The sequence below is a fragment of the Balaenoptera borealis genome (assembly GCF_965194805.1).
Source record: "Balaenoptera borealis genome assembly, chromosome: X".
NCBI classification, from domain to species: Eukaryota; Metazoa; Chordata; class Mammalia; order Artiodactyla; family Balaenopteridae; genus Balaenoptera; species Balaenoptera borealis.
This window is the reverse complement of record NC_138881.1, coordinates 104,964,590-104,980,476: the sequence shown is the minus strand read 5'-3', so window position 1 is coordinate 104,980,476 and position 15,887 is coordinate 104,964,590. Positions and strand designations below refer to the sequence as shown.

The 15,887-nt window shown below is 43.6% G+C and overlaps 1 long non-coding RNA gene across 1 annotated transcript; it reads left to right on the top strand.

Moving 5' to 3' along the window:
* Window positions 1–3,840: 3,840 nt before the first annotated feature.
* LOC309620820 lies at window positions 3,841–12,897 on the top strand. The gene is made up of 2 exons (XR_014239668.1): window positions 3,841–5,500; window positions 6,534–12,897. It is a non-coding gene; the product is annotated as an uncharacterized lncRNA (long non-coding RNA).
* The last annotated feature ends 2,990 nt before the right edge of the window (window positions 12,898–15,887 follow it).

Sequence of the window (15,887 nt, the reverse complement as noted above, 5' to 3'; positions counted from 1 at the left end):
AGCTGGAATCTCCTGGGGGAACTCGAGGACACCTTTTGTTCAGCCTGGAGGCTGATCTGACTTCTCAGCCCCTGGGCTCCACTTGCCTCTGAGAAGCTGGCAGAGAACACACCAAGTGGAAGAGAAGGGCCCAGGAGCATTCTCAAGAGTGCCTGTCCCAGTCCAGTTCTACTTTTAATCCAATTAGTCCTCCCACGAGAAGCGCCATCCACAGCACGATGTCTGTCCTTGGAATCCATTTTGTTCTTCATCCACTGACCGGAAAGGGGCTTGCGATGGTGGCTGCCTGAAGCTGAGGGCTCAGACGCTCCCCCAAGCACTGTCCTTCTTTAAGACAGTCGCCCAGTGGTCTTTCAGACAACCAGGAAACTAGCTGTCCCTCGCAAGGGAGGAAATCAGGAGAGTATCAGAAAAGTCCTGCCTGCAATTTTATTAGGCCACTTTTCCACTCTTTGCCACTACTCATTTGTCTCACCTGGGACCAGTGAGGTGAGCAGTTCGGCAATCAAGTCCCTTCACGAAAGTCTCTTTGAGGTTGCTCCCAGAACTGCAGAAATATCTGGATGTTATATCAATTAGGTTTACCTGAAGGGTACCATACATGCAAGACAAATAAGTCACCTCTGATCTGTAATGTATCTCAAATTATGCTCTCTCCTGTCATCTAACCAAACTTACCAAAAAGAGTTATGTGTGCACTAGATAATACCATATAATTCTAGCTCCTATCACATACTAGGCAATCAATAACTATTTAATTACTTAAATGAAATCCAACAATTTGCTATCATCTATAGTATTTAACACTGCTGAATTAACTTCTGAATTAATTCCATGTCCCAACAGAGAAATTAAAGCCTAACAAAATTATTTTGCCCCCCTTTTCCCCCTAATAAGTGCCAAAGCATCTCTTCTTCCCCGACTTCTCACTCTTCTTGGCTTCAGCCAGTGGTGGGGGGATGGGGGTCTCACTGCGGTGTGGGTCAGTCAGAAACAAAGAGTTACTTCTTTAGACTCTTGGGAGATCTTCTAACGGGATAGGTTCAGATTCTTCAGCAACAAGCAAATTCCGTGGGGCTCAGAGACACAAAAATAGGCCCTCACCTATAAAACTTAAAAACAAGAAGAAAACATGAACACCGCAGTAGGTTACAAAGGAACAATAGCATTTTCAAGGAAAAGCAGTGCTCCTAAAATTCAATACAGCTTATAACTCTAAAAAACACATGGCTGTTCCCAGGCAAAGACATGGTATTTTCAGGAAAAGAAGGTTAATGAAACAGACATGAGTGAAAAAGAAAATAAATTCTTCATGACTTCAGCACCTCCAGGGTGTCAGCGAATCAGCATCAGCCATCCAGAATCCAGCCCCTGCAAACTTAAAAGAAATTAGGAGAAATCCCTTATTTTAAAAGTGTGATACTCAAAGTAGTCTATCTTTGTTAAAATAAATGTACAAAATAAGAATATAAATGTGTGTGTGTGTGTATATATATTTGTGTGTGTACTCAGATGATAAAATTTGCTTAATTTGGGTAATGGGATAATGAATTATTTTATTTAATTTTCGATATCATGATTTTGGTTTTCAAATTTTCTGTGAAGTAAATGAATTACTTTTGGATCAAAAGAGGGGGGGGTTGTTAGGAAACTAGTTTTTCTTTGGAGTGTTTCCATTCTTACTTACCTTCCTGAAATTAGTGGGTTTGTCCTGGGTCCGGGCCCTCACTCTCAACAGCCATGCAGACTTTCTTGCATTTATAGCACGCCTTGCGCCATGGAAAATTACTCCCTTTACACCACGGGCAGTCCCAATTCTTAGGACTGGAGCATGAGTCAGGCTTCCCCCGATGCTGGGAATCTGAAGCCTTTTTCCCTTTTGGCCGCTTGGCCTTCTTTTTCTGAGGCTGCTGTTTCTTTGGGCTTTTTCTCACATCACGGCTTGTGCTGCCTCCCGGGGGAGACGTCCCCTGGGAATTCTCTGGCCCACCTTCTTGGTTGTGGCTCTTGCCCTTCCCCAGGGGGTGCTCTTCCTGGCGCAGCACTGGACGTTCGTCCTGGCTGTGGCTCCTGCTGTCTCCCAGGGGGGCTGTCTCCTGGGGCCTCGCAGGATCTGCTTCCTGGCTGCAGCTTCTGCTGTCCCCCAGGGAGGGCATCCCCTGGGGACCCACAGGATCTTCCTCTTGCCTGTGGCTTCCGCTGTCCTCCAGGGAATACTCGCCCTGGAGGTTCTCAGGATACTTCTCCCGGCCACAGCAATTCTGGGCATACACTAGGGCCGTCTCTTCCTGGGCCCCCACTGCAGCCCACAGGCCAGGCGGGGAGGTTCCCGGAGCAGAGCTCTCGGGTGTGACTGCTGCTATTGTTATCGCTGCCGCGGCTGCCGCTCCTTCCGTAACTGCCGAGGATGGTAAGGAGGTCGCGTCCGGGAATCCCACTGGGAACGGCACATGGAATGGGAATGGCTGTGGCACCGGCACTGGCACAGGGGGCTGCATGACCTGGGCCCAGGGGCTCTGGGATCCCGGTACATAAACCACAGCTGCTGGGGCTGCCATCTGGCCCTCTGACTGAGGCATGCCCTGTGCCCCCATAGCTGCCATCGTGCCCTGCTCCCCTGCACCCACGGCCCATGCTGTGGCCCCAAGCTGCTCAGGTAGAGGCCAAGGCACCATTTCATGGGCCCATGGGGCTACACGGACCGATCTCTCGAGCTGGAGCAGTTGCCCACGCAACATATCTCGCTCGCCCAATGCCTGCTGCAAGGCGGCCTGCGTGCATCGTAGCTGCACTGCCGCCCCGTTGCGCTCCTGCCACAGGCGCCTCAGCTCGGCGGAGAGGGCCCAGGAAGCCGCCTCGCGTTCCTCTACCTTCTCCTGGAGCCACCGACCCAAGCGCGCCTGCTGCTCCTCCTGCCTCGAGCCCCCACACATGCTCAAGGCCAGCGCGCTCCAGGCACAGGCCCTCTTGGTGTTGCGCAGCACCAGCGGGTCAGCGACGCCGCCGCGCAGCAGATCCTCTGCCTCTTTCCAGAGCCGCGAGGAGGCCACGTAGAAATCGGGGCCGCCCCTGTACATGACACTGTTCATGAGTCTGATCCCCTCGCTGTGGCGGAACCCGCTGGCACGGTCCCCAAGGTCCATGGCCAGGGCCGCTGCGGCCTAGTCAACCAACCACCTCACGGGAGTTGCCGCCCACCGCCGCCGCCGCCGCCGCCGCCGCCGCCGGTAAAGCCCCTCACGTCCCGGCTCAGTCCTCCTTCAGTTCTAGCCCAGTCCTGGCCTCCTCCTCGGCCTCTTTCCTCTGTCACGGTCCGGCTTTCCTCACAGAAAGTAAAGCAGAACCCCTCACAGCGCCAACCCCAAAATGGCAGACGCAGGCGTCACACCTCACAGGCGAGCTCTGACTGGCCCCACAAAGCCTGCTGGGAGCAACCTCGCTGCCAGAGCCCCTCCTACCGGGTGAGCAAGGCCTGCTGGGAGCAACCTCGCTGCCAGAGCCCCTCCTACCGGGTGAGCAAGGCCTGCTGGGAGCAACCTCGCTGCCAGAGCCCCCCCCCCTACCGGGTGAGCAAGGCCTGCTGGGAGCAACCTCGCTGCCAGAGCCCCTCCTACCGGGTGAGCAAGGCCTGCTGGGAGCAACCTCGCTGCCAGAGCCCCCCCTACCGGGTGAGCTGGCCGGAAGCTGCACCAGGTGCCGCAGTGAACCCGGACGTGGCAGAGGCCGGAAGCTGCACCGGGTGCCGCAGTGAACCCAGACGTGGCAGAGGCCGGAAGCTGCACCGGGTGCCGCAGTGAACCCAGACGTGGCAGAGGCCGGAAGCTGCACTGGGTGCCGCAGTGAACCCAGACGTGGCAGAGGGGAGGAGGGAGTTGGAGCAGGCAGCGGGGCACAGGTGCACAGTGGCAGCTGGCATAGCGGATCCCTTGGAGATGCTGATAGTTGCCAATCCCACACCTAGGGCCTGCAACCACACACACATACACACTCCTGTTCTAAAAGGAAGGGTGAGTCAATTGAGGTCAGAGAACTTCTGGGGGAGGCAGGGAGTTGAGGTGGAGGAGACTGGGGCTGCAAGACCCCTAGTTTAGGGAGGTAAATAGGGTGCAAACTTGGCGTCTATCAAAACCCAGAAAAGGGGAGGGACAATGTTGGGAGAGACTTGAGAGAGAAGGCTGTGCTTGCAGTACTGTAACAGGGAAGAACAAAATCTGACTCCACGTTGGATCCGTTTCTTTTACTTTGACCTTTGCTTTCCATTGTTTTTGTTCTGTCTCTAGCTATAGGCATACATAATGGCCTGCCTCAGGAAAACCTGCCCCTCTGCCTGAATGTTAAGCTAAAGTGCCTTTTATTTACAATAGCCAGGACATGGAAGCAACCTAAATGTCCATCAACAAAGGAATAGATAAAGAAGATATAGTACATATATACAATAGAATATTACTCAGCCATAAAAAGGAACGAAATTGGGTCATTTGTAGACACGTGGATGTACCTAGGGAGTGTCATACAGAGTGAAGTAAGTCAGAAAGAGAAAAACAAATATCATATATTAATGCATATATGTGGAATCTAGAAAAATAGTATAGATGATCTTATTTGCAAAGCAGAAATAGAGACACAGAGGTAGAGAATAAATGTATGGATACCAAGGGGGAAAGGGGTAGTGGGAGGAATTGGGAGATGGGGACTGACACATATACACTATCGATACTATGTATAAAATAGACAACTGATGGGAACATACTTCGTAGCCCAGGAAACTCTACTTAATGCACTGTAGTATCCCAAATGGGAGGGAAATCCAAAAGGGAGGGGATATATGTATATGTATGGCTGATTCATTTTGCTGTGCAGTAGAAGCTAACGCAACATTGTAAAGCAACTATACTCCAATAAAAATTAATTAATAAAAAAAACAAAGTGCCTTTGTTCAGCTCACAGGGAAACACCCTGACCCTGCCCACCTGTGAATGGCTGCAGAAAAGAAGAAATTAACACATCCCCTCCCTGAAGCTGATCAAAACTAGGAGATATGTTGCAAGACTTAGGCCTTTTTACTTTAATTCCTCACCTCCTCCCCCTCTCTGTTCTATAAAAGAAACTAGCATCCAGACCCCGATAAGATGGTACTCTAGGACACTAGTCTGGCATCTTCTCAGATGCCTGGCTTTCCTAATAAAGTCGCTATTCCTTGCCTCAACACCTCATCTCCCGATTTATTGGCCTGTTGTACAGCAAGCAGAGCGAGCTTGGACTCGGTAACAAATTTGGCTTAGCCATCCAGGAGCCTTGCTGCCTGTGGCTAGCCGGCCCGGGTCAGGGAATTTGGGGGCAAGGCCCTAGCAGCTGCTGGGACCATTTGTCCTGAGGATATTCCCTTCAAAATTCCCTGAAGCGGCACCGGCTACCCCAGCACTTGGCAGTTGGAGCAAGGAATTGATGAACTTCTGTGAGTTGACGGACTTGACCTTTGCTGGGTAAGTTGCTCTGGTGTGTACAACCAGGAACAAATTCCCCCCTCAATTTGTTTTGCGTTTGGTTGGGGTACCCTACTGGACAGGGGAATTGTTGGACTCTACCTGATATGGGAACCGGTTCATTTGCTTTTGTTTTGTGTGCATCAATGTTGGAATTTGTTTGTGCTCTTTGTGTTGGAATTTGCTTGTATCTTTTGTGTTGGAATTTGTTGGCATCTTTTGTGTTTTGGTGTTATCAAACTTATAAAAATGGGAAATACTCCATCTATCCCAAAGGAGAGCCCTTTGGGGCATATATTAAATAAATGGGCAAAACATAGCCATGAGCCTATGACTAAGAAAGAGGTGATATATTATTGTAATAGGGTGTGGACCCAATATATGTTAATATCAGAGGAGCGATGGCCCCTGAATGGCTCACTCAATTATTATACGATCGCACAATTAGAAGTGTTTTGCAAAAGAGCAGGGAAAAGAGATGAGATTTCGTATGTAGAAGCATTTATGCTATTGCATCAGGAGGAAAAGGAGTCAGAGGGCTGCCACCTTATGGTGCAGCGGTCTGAAAGAAAACCCAAGGAGGGACCTAGACAAAAAAGCTTAAACAAAATTTAGGAGATAAAACAAAAACCAAATGAGGATCCATCAGAGTCTCTAGAAAGGATTTAGCAAGTTTATAGGCACTACACGGATGCAGACCCTGAGGCCCCTGAGAACGTAAGGATGGTAAATATGACCTTCATCGTGCAAAGCGCCCCAGATATAAAAAGAAAATTACAGAAGTTAGATGGTGTATTTCGAATGAACCCTTCTCAATTAGTAGATGTTGCTTTTAAAGTATTCAACAACAGGGGACAACAGCAGAAGCAAGAAGATGCAAAATGGAGGGCAGCTTTTCTGGCAGCAGCATTGAATTCCTGGAAGGCGAGTAACCTAAAGGAAGGTAAGCCACCATTGGGGAAGGAACAATGTGCTTACTGCAAAGAGGAAGAGCATTGGAAAAAAGATTGCCCTAGACTAAAGAATAAGAAGGTGAATAACAGAAGGAAGACGGGAGCCTCTCATATGGTAGAAAGAGAGGAAAACTCTGATAATGAATGAAGAGGCCCGAGGACTCCCTTGGACTTGAGGCGTCTGATTCTAATTTCCCCACAGCAGCCCCGGGTAACTCTGACAGTGGGGAACAAGCTGATTGACTTTTTTTTTTTTTTTTACTTTTGCTATGTGGGATGCATTTTGATATACTTTTTTTTTTAACATCTTTATTGGAGTATAATTGCTTTACAATGGTGTGTTAGTTTCTGCTTTATAACGAAGTGAATCAGCTATACATATATCCCCATATCTCCTCCCTCTTGTGTCTCCCTCCCACCCTCCCTATCCCACCCCTCTAGGTGGTCACAAAGCACCGAGCTGATCTCCCTGTGCTATGCGGCTGCTTCCCACTAGCTATCTGTTTTACATTTGGTAGTGTATGTATGTCCATGCCACACTCACACTTTGTCCCAGCTTATCCTTCCCCCTCCCCGTGTCCTCAAGTCCATTCTCTATCAGGTCTGCGTCTTTATTCCCGTCCTGCCCCTAGGTTCTTCATGACCATTTTTTTTTTTTAGATTCCATATATTTGTGTTAGCATATGGTATATACAATGGAATATTACTCAGCCATAAAAAGAAACGAAATTGAGTTATTTGTAGTGAGGTGGATGGACCTAGAGTCTGTCATACAGAGTGAAGTAAGTCAGAAACAGAAAAACAAATACCGTATGTTTGACTTTCTAATAGATACGGGTGCCACATATTCTGTGGTAAATACCAAGGTGGCACAGAAAACATCTCAGTTTATCCCGGTCACGGGAGTTTCTGGAGAAGTACAAAACCGTTTGTTCTTACAACTTCTAGAATGCTAACTAGGGGACCTAACCCTGAAACATCCAGAGTGTCCAATCCCCCTTTTGGGACGAGATCTCCTTTGTAAAAGGGATTCTGGGACACCTAATCTAAAACAATATCCTCGGAGACAAGAGGCCCAAAAGAGAATTCAGCCAATTCTGGGAAAGTTTTTGAAAACAGGACTGACTAAACCTTGCAGGTCCCCATATAACACCCCTATCCCCCCAGTCAAAAAGCCAAACTCAGCAGAGTATCACTTTGTCCAAGATTTGAGGGCTATTAATGAAGTAGTCCAAGACTTACACCCTGTGGTGCCTAATCCATACACTCTGCTCACAACTATTCCAGGAGAATACAGCTGGTTTTCAGTCCTGGACTTGAAAGATGTTTTTTCTGCATTCCTATTGCAAAAGAATCACAGCAGCTGTTTACTTTTAAATGGCAGGACCCAGAAACACAGGTAGTCTAACAGTATTGTTGGACAGTCCTGCCTCAAGGATTTAAGAAACCTTCCAAACTGTATATACATGAGAGACAAGGCATTAGCCTTGGGGTGTTAATTCAAACCCTGGGGAATATCCCTGACCCACTGCCTACTTCTCAAAACACTAGAACAGACTGTTAAGGGATAGCCCCCTTGCCTTGGAGCTGTAGCAGCTACCTGTGACGTACTTCAGGAAGCTGAGAAGTTTACCCTGGGCAACCCACCATTGTGTATGTTCCTCACTGTGTCCTTTCTTTGCTGGAACAGAAAGGGGGCCTGTTTATATTATATGTCTGTGTACACATTATACATAAGAGATATCTCTATCTCTGAAAAATATTATCAAAATTGAATTTATAAAGAGCTCTATTCAATTTAAAAGTAAGCGCTTACAAATTAAAGAAACCGGCCAAAATGACCTTCAGGTTCATGTGAACTGGGAAGTATTCAATATTAAGTTGACACCTGGTATTAAAGGTTGTTTGTTGATCTAATTAATATAGACTTGTCTTTAGAGTCATCAACATTAAGTATAATACTTTCACTGCACCTAGGTTTAATAGAAGTTAAATGAAATCTTGTTATATCTGTTGCAAATTTGTCAGCAAGAAAAATAACTTGGTATGATAAAATTTTTATGAGTGAATTAAATGCAAACGAGATAAAGAGCTTTTAGGTAAACACTATAGAAATAATTACGTTCTGAAAATTATCTAAAACAGTCTTTCCAGATTTTGGTAACGATTACTTGCCTCTTGGTTTTCACTAGAAATTATGGTTTTTAAGAGTTGGGGATTCTAATTTAAATATGTAATTAAAGCTACTAAAAATAACAAAACATTTCACTATACAGTAGGCAAGTGGGATACATGTTTTGAGTAAAAAGGAGTTTTATGCATGGTCTGAAATTAGATTAAACTTAATTGGGTAAATGAATTTTGCTATTAAAAGTAGGCTGGTGTAGGACTTGACTTGGTTCCTCTCTGCTAAGAGAACAAGTTTACTTAGAATGCTGCTTTTGATAACAGATTGTGTGAACTATCTGGCCTTTAACTGATCTGTATTTGTTCTTAAATATTCTATCTGACCAAATGTTTTTCAAAAAACTTTTTGATATTTTTGACAAACTTCCTATCAAATTCTAATTAAAGTTCTTTTGACTTCAGCTAGCTTTGGGATGCTTCAGAGGGCCCCTGAGAGCCTTCCCTATGGCGTACGTTTTGCCTGTGGCGAGGCGTTGGCTGGGATTTTCTCTTTTGAACTAGCCTTGATCATTCATTCAGCTTCATCTCCAATGGGGCATTGGCTGGGGTTCTCCCATTTTGGACTGATGGGGCATTAGTTGGGAATCTTCCTATTTTGGGGCTAGGGAACTGTGACGCTGAGGCACCTCAGAAAAAAAATGTATGTATATATGTGTGTATATATATATATATATATATTAAACTGACTAGAATTGGTTGATATGCTAAGTTACATGGAAAGCATTGTCAAATGAGTGATAAGCCTCCTCAGAGTATATGGTATGAATAAATGTTATTAATATAGACATTCTAGAAATTATATAAAGTTTCTGAAATTTGTATGTGTCCTGGTATAATGTTATAATTTTAGTCATTATCTTAAAATGTTGTATGTCACAACAACTTGGATAAGCTTCATTGCCAAGAAGAATTGTAATCAGATCTTTACCTTGCCTTTTTAAGACCTTTATCATTCATAGGCAGCTAAGGTGATGCTTTGCAAAACTGCCACATCTCCAAGAAGACTCATGAAAAAGAACTTTTTAAAACAATATAAGTTTCTGATAGCCTTTAGATAATACCACTGGGTAACAAATGACAAAACTAATGGAAAACCTGATTACTTCACCCAGATCAACAGGAATTAATTACATGGGACTGAATGAACTGATGAATATGACATAACTTTATGACTTTGGGAAATGTATTGATGCTAGCCTTAATCTTTGTTTTCCAGAAAAACCTTTTCTCTTATGCTATGACCTACAACAAGTTGATAAAGTATACCCTTGTAAACAAAGATGAAACATTTATCTTTTTCTCTCTACATGATCCTGCCAGAATTTGGCTTCTCCAGCCAGCTCTACTGTGGATTTGACGGTTTATTGTAACTGGATTATAACCAGTTATACTAAGCATTGTTTTAATTTGTTCTTTGTTTCCAAATTGTTTATACTTTGTGTCTCCCTGCTAAACTAGGACTTTGTCAATATTACTAGCTGCATTACTTATGTCCTATTTTATGACTGTTGTCTCTTACAGTACCCAGTATGTAACCAGGCCTCCAACAAAATTGATGATGGCTAAACATCTTGAGGAAATAGATCACATTTATGACTCTTAGAGAATAATTGTAATAGTGTGATTCTAGGTATGGGAATAAGCAATAAGGGAAAACATTTCCTGGATCATAATAGACTAATAAGACAGAGGATCCAGAGAATCTTTAATAATCAACAGGGCCTTATCTGGAAATTAGCACCTGGAGTGGCATATCAACAAGAATTTTCACCTGATCTGGGATGAGCCTCCCAGCACCATGGGACAAAATTTGGTCATGAAATGTCTCCCAAATATTGGTCGAATTCCTAACCAAGAGGGGGATCTGAGAAATGGAATATTTCCTGCCACAGTCTTCAGTGATTGAAGCCAGCACCGATGGTGAGCTGGTAAGCCCTGAGGGAAATCAGGAAGGAAAGAATGCCTGCCATCTAGCAGCCATCAGACTGCAGCCACTCCCTATGGTGAGCCTTGAGGAAACTCAGGATGTGAAAACACAGGATACTGGCCCCAGATAGGTGAGGTGCATATCAAAGGAATAATTTCAGTGAGCCCAGACTCTTGTGTCTTCCCATACATAGAAAAGCACTAAATTCCTTAACTTGAGATTGCAATTTCCTTACTGCTGGAGAAGGGTGGGTCAATCTACTTGTTTAATCCTGTTCTACTGAACAACACAGCATCACGTTCAAATAATTGAGAGTTGTACTATTTAGTAAAAATTCTGAGAATTATTCCCTGCCCAAGGCTGATCAATTCCATTCCACCATCACCCTTCGTCACCCCTACACAGCAGGAAGCAGTTAGAGCTGTCATCGCCCTTTATCCCACAAGATTGTGGAATGGACATTGACAGTGGGGAATTGTAACAGGGAAGAACAAAATCTGACTCCATGTTGGATCTGTTTCTTTTACTTTGACCTTTGCTTTCCATTGCTTTTGTTCTATCTATAGCTATAGGCATACATCAAACTAATAAAATTAGAAATGAAAAAGAAGTAACAACTGACACTGCAGAAACAAAGGATCATGAGAGATTACTACAAGCAACAATATGCCAAAAAAATGGACAACCTGGAAGAAATGGACAAATTCTTAGAAAAGCACAACCTTCCAAGACTGAACCAGGAAGAAATAGAAAATATAAACAGACCAATCACAAGCACTGAAATTGAGACTATGATTTAAAATCTTCCAACAAACAAAAGCCCAGAATCAGATGGCTTCACAGGCTAATTCTACTGAACATTTAGAGAAGAGCTAACACCTATCCTTTTCAAAATCTGCAAATCCGTAGCACAGTAGGCAGCAGGTCAGTCTCATAAAGGCTACCCAAGTGGATTCAACATTCAAAAGAAGAGCAGAATTTTCTTTAAAGACAATTTGAGTCAGCTACAATAATCATGCATGGGCTTATTGGGCTTCTGGGTACAAGCCTGAATTTTATTCCCATCAACTGGCTTTGACAAAACCCTAGGAATTGCCAACTGTAGTTGCCTGGTGATTCCCCAAGCCCGATGGTATAACAAAACAGCAGGGATTACTTTATCTCCAGGGTGTAACTCTAAAGACTTCCAAGGATTATTCCAATTAGCAGTTTTTATCCAGTGTTGGGTCTGGCCTTCATCAACAGGCATGTGAGCTAGCTGATAAGTCAGAGAAACCAGGATGACAAGTTTGAATGACTATATTAAATTCCTCAGGAAATCTGTGGGGATCCCCAGTTGTTTGGGGGAAATCTTTGACTATGGCTTATAGTTCAGCTTTAATCCAAGGAACATAAGAAAATAAGGGTTTAGCATTTAGATCCTCAGAGAGTCTGATTTTAAGAGGTTCAGGGGAAAAAGAAGCAGGGGGAGATTGGGAGAAAAGGGAAAGTTCAGTGGGGGGATTCGAATGAGGAAGCAGAGGGTGTAGAGGAGGTAGAATGGTGCAGAAGGGAAAGAGGAAGATGGGAATAGAGACAAAGAGGAAAGGGAAGGGGGAAAAGTCCTCAGAATCTTTTTTGTTTTCTTCCAATTATTTGTTCTCCTCAGTTTATTTAGAAATGGTATCTTATAAAGAGGGAATTTTAGAGGTTTGAATGTGTTTGAAAGCTTCCAGGTACCAATTAAAACAGCATCCCATTCAGTCTATTTAATTTTAGAGGCATAGTGCTCTAACTTAGTTCTGAGAAAAACAAGTTTGGAGAGGTCTAAAGTTCCCCATAACGGCCATTGGAGTTTTAAATTATTTTTGGTTAAGTTTATCCATTCAGTTAAAAATGTGCATGAGGAGGAACCATAATTTTTAACATAAAACCAGCCAGGGTCCCAGAAGGAGGACCCTCCCAAGAGAATTTAGAGGCTTGGGATCACATACTTTAAAACCAGAGGTTAAGAACTTCCCTGGTGGTGCAGTGGTTAAGAATCCGCCTGCCAATGCAGGGGACACGGGTTCGAGCCCTGGTCCAGGAAGATCCCATATGCCGTGGAGCAACTAAGCCTATGCACCACAACTACTGAGCCTGCACTCTAGAGCTCATGAGCCACAACTACTGAGGCTGTGTGCCACAACTACTGAAGCCTGCATGCCTAGAGCCAGTGCTCCACAATAAGAGAAGCCACCACAATGAGAAGCCCACACACCACAGCAAAGAGTAGCCCTCTCTCACCACAACTAGAGAAAGCCCACGCACAGCAACAAAGACCCAGTGCAGCCATAAATAAATAAATAAATAAATAAAAATAAAATAAAACCAGAGGTTAAGAAATGAGTACTTACCAAAAGGCAATACCTTCACACACACACACACACACACACAAACAGATCCCAAATAAAGTCAGAGAGCTCAATCAAAAAGAAGGAGCTCAAATCTGAGAGACTTGCCAGATCAGAAGGAAGAAGACAACTCATAGAAGTGAAGAGCACAAGGGGCTCAAGTGGGTACTGCACACAGTTCCAGGGGTCATTAGTTCCTCAAGGGTTCAGCTCCTTCTATCCCACTTCTGACACCAAGTAATATCAACCTTTAAAACAAAAAGATAAGTGGTTGAACCGGTGAAATCAAGTTTATTCAAGAATGGCAGAGGAATTGCAATTCAGGACATGCAAGCTATGGCAAACCATAGCCAAGTCCAGAGAATATAGGAGAGGAGCACTCTTTTATAGAGGAAAGGAAGAATTTGGGAGGGGCTGTTTTGAGACAAGGTTCGTTGGAGGAGAGCGAGAGTTCTGGGTTGTGGCAGCTTCTCATTGGCTTAGTTGTGGTGGTTGCTCATTAGCTGGGTTGTTGCTAAGCAAGGAGAAAATCTTTCATCTTCCTGCTGGGGTATGTAAAGCAAGCTTCTTACTGCTGGGGTATGTAAAATAGACTGTGACAAGTGCTGCGTGTGAGAGCTCTCCCTTCAGGGCTTCCCAATTCCATTTTGAATGGGGGTTCTCCTTTATTCATTTTCACACCAGAAATAGGGAATTTAGGGCCAAGAAGGCTGTATAACAAATATTGTTACTTCACTAATTTACTACCCCAAACCCAAACATTTTTCTCTTGTCAAATCTTTGCAAATGCATTGTTTCTCTGTCTAAAAGTATAAAAGCTGCCTGCTTTGGCCACTTATTCATCTCATATTTTTATGGTGCTCTCATACTTAAATTTGTTTTTCTCCTATTAATCTTATGACAATTTAATTATTAGACCAGGCAAAGAACCTATAAGGAAGAAGGGAATAGTTTTCTGCCCCTACACAGGCTCAGCTGTGTACCCTGTACATGAGTGAAGGGAGAGCCTGGCAACTACGGGAGATTATAAGTCTAAACGTGTTGGTGAAGTCTGGTGAGGGGCACTAGAGTTGTGGCCGAGTGGATAAGGAGGAATGGGAAGCCAGACCAAGATGTTCTGGGAAAATAGGGAGTTCTCAAGAATAGGAAGCCACACTGAGGATAAGTGACCTGATTCAGTGAAGAGGTGGGAAGGACAGTTCAGATTTTAGCATTCCAAGCCGGAGTACTCTAATGGATGATGAGACAATGCTTGTGAGTAAGTATGGGAGAAGTGAATCATAGTGAAGATGTTGAATCTCAAATATTTCTGGGGGCTTCAAGAGTACACCACAAGCCATATAAAGGGGTTTTCCATTCTGGATTGTGTGGAAGGGAGTTCTCTTTGCTCAGCTCCTTCTCTTATACTTCTTAGTTGCCATCCTCTCCTCAAGCCTCCTACATATTTCCCGCCTCACTTGCTCTTGCAGAAGAATTTTCTCTCCTCAATTTTAAAGCTACATCCTTCACCTGTGATTTGTATCTTAGCCTCTTCCATCTTCTCAGGGAGTTAAATCCAGTCAGAATCTCTCCACTGTCTTCTATATTTCAGCCTTTTCCTCTCTACTAGCTTTTCCCCATCATGGTATGAGCATGTTCAAGCTTCTTCCATCCTGTAAAATGTTCTTATATACATTCCTGTACCTTAATTTACACTCATAAAACTATAGAAAATATTCTAAGGGTAACACCAGTGACCTTCTCCCCTCTATTAGTTCAAGTTTCTTCTAACTTGACTTTTCTGTAGCCTTTAACTCTACTGATCACTCCATTTTTGGAATTCAATCTTCCCTTTTCTTTGGTGACACCAAATTCTATTGATTTTTCTCCTGTCTTTCTGGCTGTTCCTTCTTAGTTTCCTTTTGCTGTCTGCTATGCTTCCATTCAGCCCTTAAATACTGGTGTCTCCCTGAGTTTTGTCCTTTGACGCCTTAATTTTTTTAGGTACTCTTCCTTATTCCAGACACTTTTTCTATGTGATCGTATCTATTCTCTTGTTCTTAACTACCATAATTAATTGCCAAAGACTCCAAAACTTTATATCCAGTCCTGCTCTGTGCCCCACACTTGAGATTTACCTAATCAACTAACTAGAAACCTTTACTTGGATCTTCCATAGGCACCTTATTTTCCACAAATCCTAAAATCAACACTACGTTGGACAAATGGCTTGCCAAATTTCTTACCATTTTTGAGGATCCACTTACTCAAAGAGTTGTTGCAAGCATAAAATAAAAAAAAAAAAAAAAAATATATATATATATATATGGTAATTTTCACTTTCATCATATCATCCTTATTATTATTAAAGAAATCTTCATGCAGAAGGTAGGGCTTTATCTGGGATTTGAACAATAGGTAGAGTTTAGATGAGAACAGTGAGGGAGAAAATGAAATTGACAAAATATGTTTCTTTGTTATTTACCAATCAACTGCTTAGCCAAGATTTGTACCGGGTCACCCAGTTCTTCCATATCAAGTTGAATTATATTGCTCAATTCATACAACAACTGTCTCTTGTGCTCTTGTTCCACTATGTTTTTAGAAGCTGACATCTGGTCCCCCACCTACCTGCCTTCTACATTTCAGCTATTTCCATGGATGCCCTTTGCTAGAGGTACACATGTTATACCACCAAGGAGGCACCATGTGAGTACTGATATTTGTGATATTTCCAGGATCTGTGTTGCTTTCTGGGTGCTGAGGCATCATCTGTCTCTGATCAGAAACAAAACGTATCCTGTATATGAAAGTAGAAAGATAGAGTTGTTAGAGAGTACATATAAGACTATAATTGGAATATAGAGAAAAAAAAGAAAACATATTAAGAGGATATAATTATGAGGGTAAATGATTTTATATATAATAATAATCATATCTTCTTAGGTCAGTAATAGAAAAATGAAAATAAAATGGAAAAATCTGG